This window comes from Zea mays, chromosome 9 (assembly GCF_902167145.1).
Source record: "Zea mays cultivar B73 chromosome 9, Zm-B73-REFERENCE-NAM-5.0, whole genome shotgun sequence".
In the NCBI taxonomy this organism is placed as follows: domain Eukaryota; kingdom Viridiplantae; phylum Streptophyta; class Magnoliopsida; order Poales; family Poaceae; genus Zea; species Zea mays.
Window position 1 is genome coordinate 124,844,751 of NC_050104.1, and position 19,453 is coordinate 124,864,203.

The window sequence follows — 19,453 nt, forward strand, 5'->3', positions numbered from 1 at the left end:
TGCTCGCCTGCCTCGCCACGCCATGCCCGGCCCGGCCGGCGGCGGCGCGCGCGCGCGCGCGCGTGGCACGCCCTTGTCCATTTCTTGACTTCTCAAGTTAAGTGGAATAAATCCCACCATATAAGTCAAGCCAAAAGACCCTTGGACTTCCAATGTGGTACTATTGGTATTCTCCACCATTACACACCATAGAGTTTATTCAATAAATGGGCCAAGCCCATAAAAGATCCAACATTCTATTCTTCGAAACAAGAGACATCAACCTAAATTGTAGGATGTCTAGGCGTGATAAACCTGCTAAACAAAGGTAAGTGTTATATTAAATCATATTTTGTGAGTCTATTATATTTGTGATTGTTATAGATCTTATCGAAATTTAGGAAGAGTCCTTTGACCGGAACTGCCTTCGACCCGTTGCCTTTGCCAACTGGTGTTCCAGAGCCTATGTGTTTTTGTGGTGATCCTTGCAAGGTTGACAAGTCTAAGGATCATGACACCTATCGACAGAGGTATTGGATGTGTGCTAACTATGCATTTGAGCCAACGATTGTTCAACGCCGGATGAATTTAATGGTGAGAATAGTCTTTTAATATGTTAACAATTCGAAGACTCGAAGTGGTGCATGTTTTCTTTGCCTACTAATCATTGCATGTTTTGTAGACTCCTCCACCGCTTTGTGATTTTGAGCAGTGGATTGACACAGAAATCTCACAGAAAGACAAGAAGTGGTTGGAGAATCTTAAAAGTGGGATGCAGAAGACAAAGAGAGGATGGAGAAAAGACGAGAGGAGCTTGCTGTCGAGCAACAACGGGAAGACGAGCAAGAAATGAGGCGTGTTGCTGAATGCAAGGAAGAGAAGGAGAAGAAGCTTGAGCGTGCACGTCGTGCAAAGGAAGCAATGGAGGAGAACCCTGATGCATTTCGCAAGGCAAATGGCCCCGTTGCACTCAGTAGTCTAGGTGCTTATTTGATATTATGTAGTATTGAATTTCTTATTCTGTATTATTTAGTGTCAAACAATGTTATTTGGTAACGAACTACTTTAAAATTGATGAAGACGACTTAAAAAAGCAATTGGTGAACAATTCTGAATTTAAATTGGACTTTAAAAGCAATTGATGAATACGACTTAAAGCAATTGATAAAGAAAATCAACACGCTTAAAGCAATTGATACAGAAGAGTTCTCTAGTAGTGCTCCCAATTCCAAATTGTGTGGACCCTTCTCCATAGTATCCTTCCATTGTTGTTGTCGGTTGTGACTGCGGTGGAGAAGTTGGAGGACCAACATTCTTGCTGTGACAAAGGTAGCAGCCATATGGATCTAAGCATACTTGCACCTGTGAACCACCTCCATTGTTGTTGTCTCTTTCTTCCTCGTCATTTATGTTGTTTACTTCCCTCTCTAAATCAATATCCTATTCTGTAGGTAGGATATGTATTCTGCAAGCGGAAAAATCGGACGGGGATCTACCCAATGAGTGAACCCACAATTCTCCTTGACCAATGAATGCTACATAAATGTTTATAGTTAGTTTCATTCAACAACAAAATCATATAGAACAAAAGATTAGAATTAATTTTTACATATGCATAAGGATATCTGAAAAAACGCCGGCCTCCATCAATTTCCCCCTCGACGAACATCTGCACCAAGCAATCCTCACCATGCATACACGTGGCGCATGTCACTGAACTTGGCATTTCCCTAGGGATCTTCCACATTGCCTCCATGATATAAGCTCAAAAAATTATCCATCTATTTGAAACACGAATTAAACATTTAATGTCCATGATGGATGGTTATTGCCTAACCGCCACCGACTAATAACTAGCTAAATACTAACTAATAACCAAGTACTAACTAATAACTAAATACTAACCATCTAATTACTAACTACTAAATAACTATTAATTAATAACGAATAACTAACAATACCACTTTTCACATTCATCACATGCATAACAAAACATAGCACTACGTATAAATTTTGACAGCACCTCCCCTGCACGGTGAGGTTACTAAAACATGCAGATTCAATTCACATTCATCACATTCAACACATTCATGCTCACGATAATCACATTAATATTTACGATAATCACATTGAACAAACAACTAATTATACAACAATTGCCAAATTTAATACCTCGGACTAGACGACGACGCAGTGGGACGGGGTCGAACGGTGATGTAGCCGGCTAGACGACCGAGGGGGGGTAGGACAATGGCGGCGGGGCGAGCGGACCGGGGCGCGGTGGCGGGGCGAGCGGGTGGGGCGCAGGGGCGACGACGTGAGGAGGTGAGCCGGCGGCGCGATGCGCGATGGCGGCAAGGCGAGCGGACCGGGGTGCGGTGGCGGATCGAGCGGGCGGGGCGCGGGGGCGGCAGGCCGACGAGCGTGGCGGGGCAAGAAGTGTGCGGGGCGGCGGCGTGGTTTCAAGCGGCGGGTGAGAAAAATGTCCATAAGGTCAATCCGTGCGGTATAAAGGGGGTCGGCGCCAAGATCTATGGCGCCGACCCCCTGACACGTGTCCGCCGCCGCCAGGGGTCGATGCCAATGTAACACCCCAGGTGTTTATCGTCTGCTCGACCACGAGTGCGGACTTTAACATGTGATAGCGGTGAATAAAATGGACACTAAATTTTAATCATCTTCGTCGATCACGATTTCGATATCGTGTCTGTCTCCATCTGTTTAAATTGTCCTAAATTATTTCGCAAAAATTCAGACTTCAGTAATTTTCGGAACATCGAATCCAGTATCGTTTGGGTTAAGCCATCAACGTCTTGCCCAAACTTTAATTCTGGAAATCGGATCTAGTTTCTTAAACTGCATTTGAAATCCTTTCACGCTTATGTTGCCCGTGTCTCTCTGTGGCCTGGCATCGTGGCGCGTGGCTGGTGTTAACCGGTGTCTGGACAGCGCACAACCTCTCGCCCACGTGAACGTTGCGTGAGGTCGATTCCGAAAGGGATCACAATTTCGATGCTTATCGATCTGACATATTTATTTCGCGAGATGTTGAGTCTACACTATTCGGATATCATGTGATCTTCGTCCGAACTCAACTGGGTCGAAAATATATTATAAATATTAGAGCCAAAGTCGTCGTTCGATCTGAGTGCATATCGCCCTGGTCCAAACGTACGGGTATAAATAGTTGGTAAAATTTATCTGTTTCTGGGCGCGTCTACCAAATCGAGCGGTCCAAATTTATGTTATCGGTCTCATTTAATTCAACATATTTATACATCATTTAGAATTGAATTTCAGAACCTAGAATATCTATGTTTACTTTTATTAAGAATGAAATAAGAGAAAAATCTCTCTTCAGTTTTCCTCTCCACCGCTCTTCCCTATACTTTATCCACGCTCTTCAATTGTTCTAGCCAACGTCTTTTGTTTTCCCTGAAGTCATTGACAGCACTCACATCTTTCCATTAACCTCACACCTATTTAATTCCCTAGAAATCACCGTCGTTCTTATCCCTGGGAAAATCATCGACACGAGCGCTCTCTGGAATCCTCTCCTTGATTCCCCGTCATTCCTACCAGTGCACATACTCAGCTTTCTGGAATGGTCTCGTTTGTCTGCTATCTCCTTATCCACGCTGCCCCATTATCTCCCTGAAGCTGCCAACGTCGTTTCTCTCTCCCTCATCCTCGCAGAGCTGCCTCTCCCTTCCTATTGGTCACATGCATGCATACTCCTCTAGCCGCCGAGCACCGAGCTCACATCGGCCACTACCTCAGGCCACCATGCCGCTTGCCCCAGCCCCATCTCTGCAGCTCGCCCGAGCTCCCTGCGCGCTCCGCTTCCTGTTCCTGGCGCCGGATCCCCTCCCACACGCGTCCTCTTCTCCGCTTGGCATCCATGGAGTCGTCGGCCATCTCCCCTGCGTCGAGCGCCCTCTTCTCCCTGGTGCTCGCCCCTCCTCAGGTCCGCGCTCGCCCAGCTCGCGCCCACTCCTAGCTCGGTCTCCACCTCTGTTTCCTCTCCCTGTCCGACCAAGCACACCTCGTCGTCGATTTCCTTCACTGGACCGCGCCCTGCTCGGTTTCCTGCAGCACATGTCCAGCCCATGCTCCCAAGGTTATGGAGCAGCAACAACTATGAAACCCCCTTCGTGTCGCGCCCTCGATGTGCTTGATGAAATACCGCAGCGAGCTCCACCTCGATCTATGCCGACCCGATCACCACTTCGTCGAACCCCGGTGAGAACCCGTTGTTTTTCTTGTGTTTATTCCTCGCTAGTACATGTACTCGGCGTAGATTAAGTAGAGGCTAACCATGTGTATGTTTGTGTATGCTTGTGAGGAGAGAAACCCCTAGGTTCCGACGGTGAAGAACCGAAGCCCGTGTGACGATTAGTAAGTGTTCGGTAGAAGGACCGAACCCAAAACCTTCGCTGTGTTCGCGGACGTCGCTTCGAGTTTAGTCATGGTAAGTCGATCCGTTGTATCCGTTAATCGAATAAATGGTTGATTTGTATGGAGTCGATATTTGTGCTAAATGAAATGTGCATAGTGTTAAGAAAACGGTTCTCCGTCGTGACATGATTTTTAGATTTGGATTGTTTGATTAAGTAAAACTGAGAATCAGCTCTTAGTAATTATAAAGAAGTTATAGTACGTTTTATAGGCTTTCCAAAAAGTCTTGGATCACCCCTTTTGGTGGTCTAGAAGTCAAGTTATGGCTGTTTGAAATGTAATGTTTGAATCTGTCAAAAATCTAGACAGCAATGTGTGTTTGAATTAACTGACTTTGATACACATTGAATCACCTTGAGATGATTATAAATGAATTGTAGACAATTATATTAGCTTTCTAAAAAGTCTAGGATCACCTAATTTGGATGTCTGAAACTCCAGTTATGGAATTTTAAAGTGAGTGGTCGAATTCTGTCCAAATCTGGACAGAAATTGCGTTTAGTACTGTTTGACATTTCTATATGTCGAATCTCACTGTAATGATAATACCAAAATTGTGGAGGACTTTATAAGCTTTCCAAAAAGTCTTAGTTTACTATTTTTGGATGAATATTGTGTAAGTTATGAATAAAACAACTAGCTGCTGTTTTGCTGTCCAAAATCAGCAAGCATTAAGTGGATTTCTTGAAGTTGCTCTTGTTTGGCTAGGTCATTTTTTTACCCTTGATTGATGACAACTTGTTGCATATGAAGTGTTTATCGAAATGCCTTGTTATATTTGATTAATTCATTTCCTTCTTATTGTTTGACTAAGTAAATTTAGTTAGTTCTTGATTGATGAAGTCTTGTACTTGCTAAATTCAAGTGAACAAGTGTCCCAAGCTTAAGGTGCTATACTCAGTAATCTAAGGAAAGTATGGAACACTTATTATATTTCATCTTGTATGCTTTAGATCTTTAATTGTTGAGGATGTAAATTCTATGGAACTTTATGTTGTGTGATAAGTGTTCTACTTGTGTGATTGAATAGAAATGTGATGATTTATTAGTTGGTGTGTTACAATAAGTTAATTTTGGAAAGAAGTTTAGGAAACTAGTTAAGCTACTCATATCTTTAATCTAAGTCTGAGGTGACTATCACTAGTGAACCTAAGTTCTAGTAATCCTTTGAGATGTACTGCTTTCTTGATACTTGTGCCAGACCTTATTGAATTAGAAAGTTAGTTACATGTGTTCTATCACCTTTTCCAAGTTTTGAGTGTTAAAAAGTGACAAGTCTAAGGGTAATAACCTATCGATGTTATGCTTTAGCTTAAGGCTTGTGTTTAGTTATGATTTCCAAATGTTTGAATTAGGTCCCTCTAGCTCGAGGATCATGATTGTTGTTAATTCAAAGGTATCTAGTGTTTGCCTAGGAGTTCTAATGCCTTACTAGCAATATATTACCCTCTTCGACATAGTGTTATTATCTTGTATTGTTTATGATTATTCTCTCATATGCATTATGCATATCATTTAGGTACGTTAATTGATCACGTGCTATGGAAGACGAGTGGAATTGATCTCCAAGTGATGCTGATGGACGAAGCTAAAATGGATGAATCAACCAAGTGTCAGGATGGAAGATGCTCACCAAGTGGTCGTCAATTAACAACACTAACATAGTGTTTATCCCAGGCAAGCCCCGGTGCATTTGCCACCTCCTTGTTGTTATAAAACTTTTATCACTTATATGTTGCATTAGGTGATAGGAGTTGAGTGATGAAACAATTGATGCAATGCCATTCCTTGGAATTTGATTACTATTCCTTGATTCCTGTTTATAAAAGAGAACTAAAGATGCTTAGCCCTGCTTAGATAATTAAAAGTTGTTTCTTTTAAAAAGATGATGTGTTACACGGGATATGGGAAATTGTTGTGAAAAAGAAATTGGGATGGTGAATCCATATGGCCATGATGGATTCAACATCCAGAAAAAGTACCTCTGTCAGGTACCAAGGATTGGGAAATGGTTTAACTAAAATGAGACCAGACGTTGAGCAGGAAAGGTCGCCCGTCTGTGTCGATTAAGGACCGTTCCGATTGTTGGCCTGCTGATCTAGGACCCTTTAACTGGCCACATGCCTCATCATGGGTAAGCTTAGCCTCGGTCGGACCAATACCAGAACAGCTCGCACGCACTGGGAGTGGAGAGATGGCGAGAGTAGCTTGTACCCTCCGTGGCAAGAGACTGGAAGGTGGGGTGCTGTACTCTCGGAAACATGGCGGGCACCATGGCGAGAGTAACGTGTACCAACCAGGCCAACGGCTGGAAGGTGGGGTGCTGTACTCTCGGAAACATGGCGGGCACCATGGCGAGAGTAACGTGTACCAACCAGGCCAACGGCTGGAAGGTGGGGTGCTGTACTCTCGGAAACATGGCGGGCACCATGGCGAGAGTAACGTGTACCAACCAGGCCAATGGCTGGATGGTGGAGTACTGTGCTCTCGGGTCGCGTGAACCTGTTTTGGTCTTGAGAAACCCGTGGGCGAGTTGACATATGCAAGGGTTAAGTGCTACATATGTCGTGTGGTTGGAGATCCCCAGCTGGGTATTAATCGATTCGGATCGCCGTTACTTCTCGGATATGAAGACTGGATCACTGCCCTGCATCGTAGATAACAAGTGAAACTAAAGTTGATAAAAGGAAGCTAGTGTAGGACAAGTGAATGCTCTAGATTAGGCAAATCTAGATTCAGGAAAAGTACTTAACTTGTGAAGTAAAATTTTGGCATAAGGATCCACTACTAGTATGCTTGAAAGGGAAATAGGCTTTAAACCTTTTCCTAAATGATTTTGGTGATTGAATGTCCAACACAAACAATTGGACTAATCAGTTTGCTCTAGATTATATGTTCTACAGGTGCCCAAGATTCAACATGAAACCAATAAAAAGAATAAGACAAAATAAAGGAGCAAAGGGGCAACCGAAGGCACCCCTGGTCTGGCGCACCGGACTGTCCGGTGTGCCACCGGACAGTGAACAGTACCTGTCCGGTGCACCAGGAAACGCAGACTCAAAACTCGCCACTTTCGGGAAAATCCAGGGCCGGCGCGCTATAATTCACCGGACTGTCCGGTGTACACCGGACAGTGTCCGGTGCTCCAACGGAACGCGGCCTCAGGAACTCGGCAGCCTCGGGATTTCACGAAGACTGCTCCGCTAAAATTCACCGGACTGTCCGGTGTACACCGGACTGTCCGGTGTGCCAGCGGAGCAACGGTCATCTGCGCCCAACGGTCGACTCTGACAGTAAACAGTGCAGAACAGTACGCGCGGCAGAAGTCAGAGCAGAGGATCAGAGAGGCACCGGACTGTCCGGTGTGCACCGGACTGTCCGGTGCCACATGAGGACAAAGCCTCCAACGGTCGACCAGCTCCAATCTCGAACGGCTAGGATGACGTGGCTGGCGCACCGGACATGTCCGGTGTGCACCGGACTGTCCGGTGCGCCCATCGCTAGCAGACTTCATCAACGGCTAGTTTTTGGATGGTGGATATAAATACCACCCCAACCGGCCACTTAAAATGTGTGGGAGTCCAAGCAACATTCCAAGTCATCTAGTTGACATACTCAAGCCCTCCCAACCACCTATATTCATTGATCCATCCTATACACAAGATTTAGTCCACTACAACCAACACAAGTGCCACAAAAGAGAGAGCAAGCAATTGAGAGCTACTCAATTGAGTTTAGCCCTAGCGCCTTGTGAGATTCATTGAGAGATAGTGTGTGCTACATCTTTGTGTTCATTTGCGCGTGGAGTTTTTGACTCCCATTCGAACTTCCTCCAAAGTGTTGGAGGCTTGTAAAAGCTAGCAAGAGACACCAAAGATTGTGGTGGTCCTTGTGGGATCGAGAGTGATCCTTGAGAAGAAGAAGAGCTCGCCGATCCTTGTGTGATCGGGAGAGAGAGGGAAAGGGTTGAAAAAGACCCGTCCTTAAGTGGACTCCTCAACGGGGACTAGGCCTTCGAGGGCCGAACCTCGGTAAAACAAATCACCCGTGTTCATTGTGCTTTTGCTTGTGATTTGTTTGCTTTCCCTTACTCTAAGTTCTCTTGCACTATTCTTTGCTCATATCATTTGGTGTTGCTTCAAGTTAAAATCTCATTTAAGTGAAGCAACACTCCGCAAGAAAAGAACTTGAGTTAGTGCTCTTTTTCATCTAAGCTTTCTTGCTTTGTTATCATAGAATTATTAGTTGTATTGATTTATCACTTCCGCATTATTTGAAAGCTATACTCTTTACTAGCAAGAACTTAGTTTTTATACTCCGATAATTGTTCATCTTGTTCTAACCACTAATCAAAGGATCTAGTTGGGGGATAAAGTTTTAATTTTCAGGTTTCGCCTATCCACCCCCCCTCTAGGCGACTTTCAATTGGTATCAAAGCTAGGCACTTCATCTTGAGTCTAACAACTCGAAGTGATGGCTCGTAGAAGATCCCAAAAGAACAAGAAGACCCAGGAGAACAAGGAGGTAACTCTTGAGATATTACTTTCCGATTGTTCTAATTATGTTTCTTGGTCTACTAGAGTGATAAATGCCTTTAGAGCGGTAGACCCACAATTAGAACAAATTTTAGACAAGAGTATTATTCCTCCTAACTATGCTAGGGAAAATGCCTCCGAAAAAGATTTAAGATGTATACGCTTAAACTATCTAGCTTATGACATCTTAAGTAAATCCCTTAGCAAAGAAGACTATCATGCCTTCATAATAAAATATGACAAACCCATTTGTGATGTGCATGATATTTGGATTAGAATTAAAAGCAAATTTAATAAGTCCAAACATGATAGTTCATTTTGTGCTTCTACTTCCCTTGGTATTTGTGATACTAACCCTTGCAAGGAAGATGAAGAAAATGAACGATGGAGACCAAACGATGAATCCACCTCTCCAAAAGGTTTGTCTTCCCATTTCAATTCCCACATATGTTGTGTGGCTAATGAAAATGATAGCGGAAGCACAAATGAGGATGAGGAGGAAGAAAGAAGCTTTGTGCATCTCTACGCTCGCCTAAGCCAAGAAGATAAGGCGGTCATGCTCAAACTTCTAGAGAGAGCGAGAGAGCAAAGCGAAGCTCGTCAAAGGCTAGAAGATATTCTCTCCATAAAGATGCAACACTTTGACGAGTTGACTAAAGAACATGAGGAGCTAAAGTGCTCTCATGTTGATTTGGTCCAAAGGTATGAAACTATTTCAATTGAGCAAGATAACGCTTCACATTGTATCGCTCAATTAGTAAATAGGAATACCTTGCTTAAGGACCAAGTGGAAAAGCTAAAAATTGAAAATCTAGCTTTTCAAGATAAATATGATATGCTCCTATGCTCTCATGAAAATCTTAGAGATGATCATATCATATTAAACATTGCTCATGAGGTTGTGATAGAAAATTTAAAATCCCAACAACCTCACTCATGCACATGTATTCAAATTGATACTATATTACCATGTGCTAATGCTTGTTGTTTGTCAACAAGCAAATCTTCCTTTGAGCCAGAATTTGCAGGAACAAATGATGATTCATATCAAAAGCTCAAAGAAGAAAATGAGAGGCTAAAGAAGAGCTTGACACAACTAAAAGGGAAATGCATTGCCCAACCTTCTCAAGATAACCGTGATCACATGGTGAAGAAGCTTGAGACGGGAACAACCGTGGCATGCACTACATCCCTTGAAGAAAATGTCAAGGATTTGAGGATTGCCATGAGGAGGGAACAAAATATGAAATTCGACACCTCCTCAAAAAGCCTCAACCACGCCTCCACAAAAGGTAACATCCAAGGTAATGATCAAGCCACACTTCACATTAAGAGGTGTAGTGAATGCTTTGAAGAGGGGCACTTGATTAGGTCATGTCCCCATATTAATGGCTTGATTATTAACAAGGATGATAGACTTTGTTTTGAATGCTCCAAGAAGGGACACTTGCTTAGATCTTGTCCCCATTTAAAACAAAAAGGCATAGGATTAGAAAGGAAAGTTTTTACTAACCATGTAGCAGGCAACAAGCAAGGAAAGAAGAAAACTTCAAAACTTGAAAAACGCCTATGCTACACATGCCGAAGAAAGGGACATCAATGCAAGGATTGTCCCATTGGTAACAATTCCACTCCTAGCTTGTCAATTAATTTTCATATAACTAGGCAACCCAAAATTGCAACTTGTGCTAGAAAGGTAATGAGTTTACCTAGTGCTAACACAAAGGACTTTTGGGTTCCTAGATCTTTGTTTACTAACCTTAACAGACCCATCAAGCGATGGGTACCAAAATATGCTTGACAAGCTTTGTAGGAAAAGGAGATGGTATGAACCTTTGGGGTGCTTGAGGAAGTTAATTCAATTCTTATCAACTCAAGCTATCAATCTTCAAATGATCTACATATTCAAGATTGACCCAAGGTTATTTCAATATGTTATTCAAAACCCATATCATCTCGGGGAAGATATTGATGTTGTAGGAATTAAAGAATTATCATGTGCGGAATATCAAAGCCTACAACATGGAGGAAAGTCAAAGGATGGTAACATTTATATTCTTAAGTGCAATTATCTTAAATTGTCGTGTGTCTTGTGTAGCCACATAGAAATAGAAAGCACTTAAGCATGTTTTAAAACTATATCATCATTCTTTGAAGAAATTCCTCTCATATGGTAGATTGTGTATTTATCAATTCTATATTATGACAATCTACATGCTCTAAATTGTTGCAATTTTTCATGGCATGTTTTTACATTAATTATTATTGCCATGTTCTAGATATAGAGAGATATTTCATGTTCTTAAAAGAATAAGGTGTCATGTAAGAAATTCAAATACTTAGGACACTTATAAAAGGAAAAATTCTCTCTATAGCTAGAAAAGTGAGACTAATATTTTTATCTAAGTAATTTAAGTAGTCTCACTTGTAGAGAATAAGTTTCTCTATGGAAATGCGTATCTCGTCATGTCTAGGAAATTCTATCCAATAATTCATGTTGTATCTCTTATTGCTTAATTGGATATGATTCTTTCACATTTATCGCTTTCCAAATCATGATTTAGATTTATTCCTATAATCTCAAAGGATTATTTATGCTTGTTTTATGAGTTAAAATTGAGCATAACATCATCTATGAATAATCTAGTTCATGCTATGGAGTTTCCATGTTTTGTTAATCTAACTTCTCATTCCTTACCAAAATGATTACAAAAATTGGAAACTAGTGCTTGTGTTGCTACTAACATTTCTCTTGAGTTCAATTATGAAAATCTACAAGAGAGAAAGTACACAAGCCTCATGGGTTGAGCTTCACCCAAAGGAAGAAAGGTAAAAGCAAAGGTATGGGAACTCATCTTCTTAATTAAGTTTAGTTCCCATCTCAATGAGCATTTAATCTAAATTATCATATTCTACCCTTGTAAGGAATAGATTCGCTATTGGACCGAAATTAACTAAGTGTGCATTCAAATATCATTTTCTTAAATGCTCATGTCCATTAGAATCTATTTAATGCCTTTGCGATATTTATATGTTATCATATTGATTTGCTTCCAAGTGATGATTAACTAACTTCAATATGATAAAGTAAAATCTCCAATAATTATTAAAATGCTTAAAAGGTGCTCACTCATTTTTCTCAAATGAAATGCACTAATGTTAAGGATTTTACTTCATGTCTGTGTGACTTGTGGATGATGAATTTTGTATGCTAATTATCTAAAGTAATCATCATTCACCATATACTCCCTTGCGCTATTGACATCTCTCTTGAGTATTTTCAATAAGTTTGGAAGGAAAAAGAGACAACTACAAAGGGAGGACACTCAAATGAAAAAGGAAGAACATCAAGGACAACAACACCTTCTTGGACAATAAGTTTTTCACAACAATCAATGGTGTGGTTGTAAGCATTCTAAGTCCTTTTCTTTTTCATTATGAGGTTACCAGGCTTAAGTTATTTATAGCAAAATTTATGAGCCTTGATCAAGATGTATAATGATTCTCCTTTTATGTTCTTAAAATTGAATGCATTGAAATCAATTCTCTCAATTACTTGATGCATATCTTTAGGGGGAGTCCATTATTATATTTTGATTATGTTGAGACTATTGCTTTATCTTAGTAATTTCATATAGTCTCTTGCATGAGAATAATGTTTCTCATATAGTATGCTATTTCACATCAATCAAACTTGTTAAAGTAATATCACTTTCATCAAGGTTTGTTGCCTCCATTTCTAAAAGTAGCATGCTTATTGGATTCTCCTATTACTAAGCTTGATTGAAAATTTCATGCCTTTGTTGTTTTCTTGATCGCATATTGGTTGATCATTGAACAACTTCAATCAACACTTATGATTCTTAGTGCCTCATGTAATTTGAATTTGATTTCAATTGTGCACTAAGGAAAAAGGAGAATTCATGATTCATTTATGCAACTTGTGATCCATTTTGATATATGCTAACAATAACTTGAAAAAGATCACTAGTTGTAGAACTCTCTCTTGTGCAAAGTATTTCCATATATTGTCATTGAGTATAGGTCTTAAGCAACTAAGACTAAGGACAAAGCACAATGAAGAGAGCATCTCTATGAGAAGGTACAAAAGGGTAAAACCACTTCCTTTCATTTAAACTTGTACCTAAATCTTCCTCTTATAAGCATTCTTTGCATATCTTATACATAAGGAAGAGAAAGCATGTCCTTTGCATTTATCCCTGCTTCATACCTAGTTTAACCTCTTAAAATTTCACTCATGCATTATTGCATCTTTATTAAAACTAGATGAAGTGATTCTATTGTCAAAGAGCTTAAAGCTTAACCTTGTAACGAGGATAAGCTACCTTTGTTCCAAAGGTGGATGGTCCTTAAGTCTCTTTGAAATCCTTAAAGGAAAATGCTTAAAATGTTTGCAACATGCTTTCATAAGTGCATAAACTGTCTTGAGCATCACTCATATACTATGACACAATGCACTTCACTTTCTCTATGGTATAGACTTGTTCTCATTAACCTAATTATGTGCACTTGGCATTTAAGGCCAAAATATGTATTCCTCTCAAGGCACATATTTAGGGGGAGAAATCTATATTATATAGAACTATGATCATGCTTAATTGACATATCTCTTGGTCATATCTCTTTCATTTTGGTACAAATGCATATATCCTATTATTCCCGTACCATGACTACGACTAATATGTTTCCAAGTATATTACTATGCTAAGTCGTAGATTGAAAGGGAAATGGAGTCTTCGGCGAAAACAAAGGCTTCCACTCCGTATATCATACTTCGCCATCACTCCAAGCAACTCTCTATTCCTTGGGGGAGAAATGAGCATCAAAGAAAAGGACTTCGTCTCTGGAAGAGAGTAAGAGCCCAAAGATAAAAGACCGGACTTCGCCTTTGGTATAATCTTAACTCATTTATTTATGCCCAAAGGGGAAGATAGCACTTCAAGGGCTCTAATGATTCCGTTTTTGGCGATTCATGCCAAAAAGGGGGAGAAATGAGCCCAAAGCAAGCAAAAGGACCGCACCACACCACCACCAAATTCAAAAACTTAGTGCTTTCCAAAAGTATTTATCATTTGGTATCCTATTGTGTTCAAAAAGGGGGAGAAAGGAGTATTTCAAAAATGGTATATCAAAACCCTCTTGAACACTAAGAGGTGGATCTCTTTTAGGGGGAGTTTTGTTGAAGTCAAAGGGAAAGCATTTGAAACAGGGGGAGAAAATTTCAAATCTTGAAAATGCTTTACAAACTCTTATTCATTTACCTTTGACTATTTGCAAAAGATCTTTGAAATGGATTTACAAAAAGAATTTGCAAAAACAAAACATGTGGTGCAAGCGTGGTCCAAAATACTAAATAAAATAAAGAAAGAAAGCATTCCATGCATATCTTGTAAGTAGTAATATTGGTTTAATTCCAAGTAATCTTTGCACCTATTCTATGCAAACTAGTTCAATTATTCTCTTATATATTTGCTTTGGTTTGTGTTGGCATCAATCACCAAAAAGGGGGGGATTGAAAGGGAAATAAGCTTTAAACCTTTTCCTAAATGATTTTGGTGATTGAATGTCCAACACAAACAATTGGACTAATCAGTTTGCTCTAGATTATATGTTCTACAGGTGCCCAAGATTCAACATGAAACCAATAAAAAGAATAAGACAAAATAAAGGAGCAAAGGGGCAACCGAAGGCACCCCTGGTCTGGCGCACCGGACTGTCCGGTGTGCCACCGGACAGTGAACAGTACCTGTCCAGTGCACCAGGAAACGCAGACTCAAAACTCGCCACTTTCGGGAAAATCCAGGGCCGGCGCGCTATAATTCACCGGACTGTCCGGTGTACACCGGACAGTGTCCGGTGCTCCAACGGAACGCGGCCTCAGGAACTCGGCAGCCTCGGGATTTCACGAAGACTGCTCCGCTAAAATTCACCGGACTGTCCGGTGTACACCGGACTGTCCGGTGTGCCAGCGGAGCAACGGTCATCTGCGCCCAACGGTCGACTCTGACAGTAAACAGTGCAGAACAGTACGCGCGGCAGAAGTCAGAGCAGAGGATCAGAGAGGCACCGGACTGTCCGGTGTGCACCGGACTGTCCGGTGCCACATGAGGACAAAGCCTCCAACGGTCGACCAGCTCCAATCTCGAACGGCTAGGATGACGTGGCTGGCGCACCGGACATGTCCGGTGTGCACCGGACTGTCCGGTGCGCCCATCGCTAGCAGACTTCATCAACGGCTAGTTTTTGGATGGTGGCTATAAATACCACCCCAACCGGCCACTTAAAACGTGTGGGAGTCCAAGCAACATTCCAAGTCATCTAGTTGACATACTCAAGCCCTCCCAACCACCTATATTCATTGATCCATCCTATACACAAGATTTAGTCCACTACAACCAACACAAGTGCCACAAAAGAGAGAGCAAGCAATTGAGAGCTACTCAATTGAGTTTAGCCCTAGCGCCTTGTGAGATTCATTGAGAGATAGTGTGTGCTACATCTTTGTGTTCATTTGCGCGTGGAGTTTTTGACTCCCATTCGAACTTCCTCCAAAGTGTTGGAGGCTTGTAAAAGCTAGCAAGAGACACCAAAGATTGTGGTGGTCCTTGTGGGATCGAGAGTGATCCTTGAGAAGAAGAAGAGCTCGCCGATCCTTGTGTGATCGGGAGAGAGAGGGAAAGGGTTGAAAAAGACCCGTCCTTAAGTGGACTCCTCAACGGGGACTAGGCCTTCGAGGGCCGAACCTCGGTAAAACAAATCACCCGTGTTCATTGTGCTTTTGCTTGTGATTTGTTTGCTTTCCCTTACTCTAAGTTCTCTTGCACTATTCTTTGCTCATATCATTTGGTGTTGCTTCAAGTTAAAATCTCATTTAAGTGAAGCAACACTCCGCAAGAAAAGAACTTGAGTTAGTGCTCTTTTTCATCTAAGCTTTCTTGCTTTGTTATCATAGAATTATTAGTTGTATTGATTTATCACTTCCGCATTATTTGAAAGCTATACTCTTTACTAGCAAGAACTTAGTTTTTATACTCCGATAATTGTTCATCTTGTTCTAACCACTAATCAAAGGATCTAGTTGGGGGATAAAGTTTTAATTTTCAGGTTTCGCCTATCCACCCCCCCTCTAGGCGACTTTCAATGCTTTTCTGCAAAAACGAGTCTTTGAAATTTGATGAGCCTTACCTTGATTCCCAATAAACCAGCATACCCTTGAGAGTCTTTCCTTTAGTCGGGTAAGTCTTGCTGAGTAATTGCGTACTCAGGGTTTTATTCCCTGTTGTTTTTCAGGTTATAATTTTGTTCTGTTGTGGATGCTGCTAAGTGCCGGTGGGCTCGGCCTTCTTATATAAGTATATCCCATCTTTAGCTTCTTTATTGAGGATTGTCACTTAAGCTAGCATGTAATTTAAAACTTATAAATGTTTTATACATTCAAATTGTAATCTTTTGAATCAATTTCTTTTGTAACCAACTCCGATGATATATATTGTAATCTTGCTATAACTTGTAAATGTTGTAACTTGTAACCATTTTGTAATAAATAATTTATTTCCGCTGCAAATATTGGTGTGTGATTTGTGTTTACTTAATCTTGCGATCTTGGCGGTAAGTCGTTTATCCGGGGTCCTCGGGGCACTCGGACAGATCCTGTTAAGTTGTTTGGTGCACATGCATAGCTGTCTGAGGTCTTTGAGACAAGGACAGGTGCATGTGGGCCCGATAACTTGGGAGGTTCTGCGACAGCTGGTATCGGAGCTTGATTAAGTATGATACGGTCACATACGTATTTTCAAAACAAAAGTTTTGGTTTTAGAAAATCTATTTTCAACTAAACACATTGTTTGGTTTTGAAAAACAGATTTGAAAAATTATAATGCTAGCGACATCCTCTATAAGCCCTAAGTTAAGGACTACTAGGTGGCTTAGTTCAGAATACTAACCCACAACCTGGGAAGGGTAATGCATACATGTGTAATGTTATTTTTGAAGCCATTCAGTCTTGAATGGATCGACGCTCAAGGTAAGGTGAGATGTGAGAGTATGACCGAACAAACGTCGGTCTAGGGAAGAGCATAAAAAGCGCTTGACTATATACATGTTCTACATATGTATATAGGAAAGCTGCGATGTGGAGTAATTACTTTTTGGGATTCAGTACCCCATGGATGTGTATGGGTATACAGACATGGGAATACTGAGAAGTGTAATGTATTTGCAACGACGCACCTACGCTCAGGTAAAAAGGTGAGTTACCATAATGGGCTGCCCTATGGTTAAAGTGTGGCAGCGGCGCCTATGCGTGGCTCGACGCTTAATGATGAGCTGCCTCCATATAGAAATATATGGAGTATAAACTGTGATAAACTGTCATATGTGAATTGCATCATTGGGAATTGAGCTGTGATGGAAATTTTCTGCAGGTACACTAACTTCGAACTCGTATGTGTAGCTGACGACTAGCAACATATCGAGAGAGAACGTAGATATGCCACCGATATAGAACGCTATTGCCACATTATGTTGGCGAAAATTGTGAGGACGAATAGGACGAGCATGCATCCTGAGTTGCATTGTGTTTGTTGTTTGCGCACAAAAATGCTTCTCTCACCCTTATTCTAATAATGGGTGATTGCGAACAAACATGCTTTTCTCATCTTTATTCCGATAATAAATAATTGGAAAAATGTGCGAAGCATTGCTGTCCTATAAGAAAATTTTTAGTTTTTTTTGTTATGTCCTTTAGACATGTGTTTATGTGGCATGTGATTCTTCTTAGTTTGACCGCTAGTGCAACTTTGGTTTGTTTTCGTGCTTGTGTGCTGGTAGAATGCAGGTAGTTTGTTTGCATAAACCCAAAGCTAGGTCATGTCCTCGTTTAGTGAACCATAACCCAAATCGTCATCAATCCTCCAAAAATTCCTCCAAGTCTCCAAGCATGGATGAGTTCGAGTTTCTCGTTACTACTCCATGACCGCTTAGATAAGCTTTTTATTGGATGTAAAATGAACGTTGACTTAAAATAAGGATCTCGAGTACATGTTCTCGTTGTTTAATATGTGACTCTTTTGTAGTCATTTTCCCTCCAAAATCATGCCTTTGGTCGCTTGGTGCAAGTTGATGTTTCTATTCCACTCTGTATCTTTTGGGGACCATCTCGTTATTTTATCAACCTAACCCAGGAAAGCCATGTCCAATCATTTTCTTGAACTGGATGTCTTTGGGTTCCTCATATCTCTTGAAGGCATACCAATTTAATCTTCTGATCATTTTCCCTCTGAACCTAATCAGACATTAATCCTTGACTTTGTAATCTCGGCGATGGGCATAGAAATATGCTTAGCGCTGAATTAAGAGTCTCCCATCGTACTTGATAGTCGCCTAGAGGGGGGGTGAATAGGGCGAAACTGAAATTTACAAAAATAATCACAACTACAAGCCGGGTTAGCGTTAGAAATATAAACGAGTCCGCGAGAGAGGGCGCAAAACAAATCGCAAGCAAATAAGGAGAGTGACACGCGGATTTGTTTTACCGAGGTTCGGTTCTCGCAAACCTACTCCCCGTTGAGGAGGCCACAAAGGCCGGGTCTCTTTCAACCCTTCCCTCTCTCAAACGGTCCCTCGGACCGAGTGAGCTTTCCTTCTTCTCAATCAACCGGGAACAAAACTTCCCCGCAAGGGCCACCACACAATCGGTGCCTCTTGCCTCGGTTACAATCGAGTGTTGATCACAAGAGCACAAGAGAAAGAAAGAATGCGATCCAAGCGCAAGAGCTCAAAAGAACACGGCAAATCTCTCTCGCTAGTCACTAAAGGCTTGAGTGGAATTGGAGAGGATTTGATCTCTTTGTATGTGTCTAGAGTTGAGTGCCTAGCTCTTGTAAGTGGTTAGAAGTTGGAAAACTTGGATGGCAATGAATGTGGGGTGGTTGGGGTATTTATAGCCCCAACCACCAAAAGTGACCGTTGGCTGGAGGCGTCTGCTCGATGGCGCACCGGACAGTCCGGTGCACACCGGACAGTCCGGTGCCCCTGCCACGTCATCACTGCCGTTGGATTCTAGCCGTTGGAGCTTCTGACTTGTGGGCCCGCCTGGGTGTCCGGTGCACACCGGACATGTACTGTTTGATGTCCGGTGCACCGGCATGGGCGATTCTGACTTCTGCGCGCGCTGCGCGCGCATTTAATGCACCGCAGGGAGCCGTTGGCGCCGCAGGGAGCCGTTGCTCCGCTGGCACACCGGACAGTCCGGTGTACACCGGACAGTCCGGTGAATTATAGCGGAGCGGCTGCCGCGCGAACCCGAGGCTGGCGAGTTCAGGAGGCCGAGCTTCCTTGGAGCACCGGACATGTCCGGTGCACACCGGACAGTCCGGTGAATTATAGCGCGCCGTCTTCCGAGAAATCCCGAGGGTGAAGAGTTTGAGTCTGAGTTCCCTGGTGCACCGGACAGGTACTGT

The 19,453-nt window shown here is 41.9% G+C and overlaps 1 long non-coding RNA gene across 1 annotated transcript; it reads left to right on the top strand.

Annotated features, from left to right (window-relative positions):
* The first annotated feature begins 4,238 nt into the window (after window positions 1-4,238).
* LOC109942305 (uncharacterized) lies at window positions 4,239-7,045 on the top strand. Its single transcript, XR_002265027.2, has 3 exons — window positions 4,239-4,450; window positions 5,957-6,674; window positions 6,753-7,045. It is a non-coding gene; the product is annotated as an uncharacterized lncRNA (long non-coding RNA).
* The last annotated feature ends 12,408 nt before the right edge of the window (window positions 7,046-19,453 follow it).